This window comes from Acipenser ruthenus, chromosome 2 (genome assembly GCF_902713425.1).
Source record: "Acipenser ruthenus chromosome 2, fAciRut3.2 maternal haplotype, whole genome shotgun sequence".
Lineage (NCBI taxonomy): Eukaryota > Metazoa > Chordata > Actinopteri > Acipenseriformes > Acipenseridae > Acipenser > Acipenser ruthenus.
In genome coordinates, this window is record NC_081190.1 from 18,685,618 (window position 1) to 18,688,134 (window position 2,517).

The window sequence follows — 2,517 nt, forward strand, 5'->3', positions numbered from 1 at the left end:
TACCTTTTTTGTACTTTCAGTTATTTTGTCCCTCATCTGAATTGGTTTTAAATGTACCCAGTAAACAAATGGGCTGGGTTAAATAAGTTGAGATCAGTTGGCTCCTCTGAACCACCTCTGATTTTAGATGGGCTGAATGGCCTCCCCTCTATCTTTTTAGAATGGTGGCTTTTGTTTGGTTTAAGGATGAGACTTGAAACAGAGCTCCTGTTGTAAGTGACTCTGCTATTGCGTAGTTCATCTCCAAGTCGCTGTGGAGAAGTGTCTGCTAAATGACTATAAACTGACTGAATGCTGGTATGTGCTGAGGAAACCACAAATCTAGGACCAACTTTTGCCTTCCGTTTCATTAGAAAGGAAGTGTGACAGCCTCCATACCCACCTTGGTCTGGTGGGATTACACCGCCTGAGAGCAGGGGAAAAAGCTCCCCATGCACTAACATCTGCTGTACTTGAACCACCACATAGTGCCAAAGAACCACAACCTAAAACTTTGGACACTGAACAAAAGTTGAATATATATTTGATGTGCCTCAAAGCTCAGGGATGGAAATAAAACTACTAGCTTGATTAGCCACATTGTGTACAGGTAACAAGATCAGGTATGTTATTACACTCCCAGTAAAACCAGGAATGGATCCAACTGCTCTGCAACATGAGTCTTTCTGCCATCCAAAGCATTGGGCAATGTCATGATACAGAACAAACAATCTGTATTAATTCAAGTATATGTAAGAATTACATTTGTCTTGTAATTCATATGATTTCCAATCTCTGCACATTTTAAAACCCTAAAAACACATTCTGCGCACTAATTTGTTTTCCCCACTTTTTTTTTCCTTATTTAGAATTCTGAAGGTCACTTCCCCTCCCAAAATATAGTATAATACATTATATGAAAAGGACCATACAATGGGTTCCATGTTTATTTTATAGGACAACTGGTATTTGGAGTTTAGTAAAAGGAGACATCTAAAGTTAGAAACAAACTTTACCACCTGATTTGTTTGACTTACCTGTTTTTTTTTTTTATTGGAGAATGAGCCAGCTACTCCTTATCCAAGCATGCAGTTGCTAGAAATCACTGGGTGGAGCTCTGTATTCTCCAAGAGTAATGCAGTGGTGTTAGTCAAGATGGATTGGGTTGATCTGCAGGGCTAACTTGTCTCAACATTTAAGTTACTTTGTGTACGATGTATCATACCCACACATCTCAAGAACACTATGACTTTCCTGCAACGGAATGTTCTACAGTTGAAACTAGATCAGGACAAACCACTACCGACAACACTGGCACGAATTACTAACTTCCTTAATTAAATTTTCACCAACAGTGTCTTTTAGAACACATTACCATTGCCCAAAATGTGCATTTAGTACTTATACATTGGTTAAATTAATACAACATGTTGGCTTAATCCATGCCCATGAACCAAGTTTTACTATAATGTGTGGCCTAAACAACTGTCGGTGTACTTTCTTTAAATATGAATCCTACAGACGACATGTTTATCGAAAACATAGTACAACAGTTACGCATGAAAATGTAGTTCAAGAAGTCATCAGTCAGGAGGAATATGAGCATGTTAATGCAGAGGATGTTCATAGTCATCCTTTGAGTTTAGGTCAGTTGATGGAAAATTTCAGAGAAAATGTATGTAGCTTTATCCTGAAGTGCAGAGAAAAGAACATTCTTCCACGGTCTGTTCAGCAGGACATTCTTGATGATGTAAATTTCCTGTTCACATTTTTCAAAGAGAACTATGACTCCTTAATTGTGTATCATCTCCAACAGAGTGGTTTCAATATTTCAGAATGTCCTGAACTTGAACAGTTGGTTCAGACACCTAACTTTTTTTGAGGGTGCAGAAGTAATTCGTTCTCAGCACATGTTACAATAATACTGTAAATCAAAACTTGATATGACAGATCCTAATATTAACTGTGTTAAATATGCTACAAGGGATGTGTTTATTGGATTGTTACATGCAGAAGAAATCCCATTATTTTTTCAAATAAAGTACATATTGAACATGGATACTCGGTGGCTTTTGTGTGGGAAAATGTTAGTACCAGTTGCCTATAAGAAACACTACCATGCTTATCGGGTAATATTTGATAATGACTGGACTGTGGTAAAACCAGGAGATGAAATAGATTTTCAGGCACTTGACATGTATTCAGTTGATGATAATCTTTGTGTAGCAACAAGATGCTGCACAAATTAGCAATCAGCATGATCATTTCATTGCAAGGCAATTTTAGCATGCATTCTAAAGAGACACTAATATATGAATTTCAATTTAATTCACTGTCACTCATTACTAAAAATTGTAGCCTATAGTAAAGCACACTAGAAGCTTTGTAAATACTCCCTCTGAACTACGTCGTCAGAACATAATACTTGGATTGCATTAATTTCTTATGAACTGGAGTTGTTTTTAATATGTATATGTGGCTTTAAATTATATTATGGTGAAATGTATTCTGGTTTTAAATAGGTTGTTGCTTATTGCG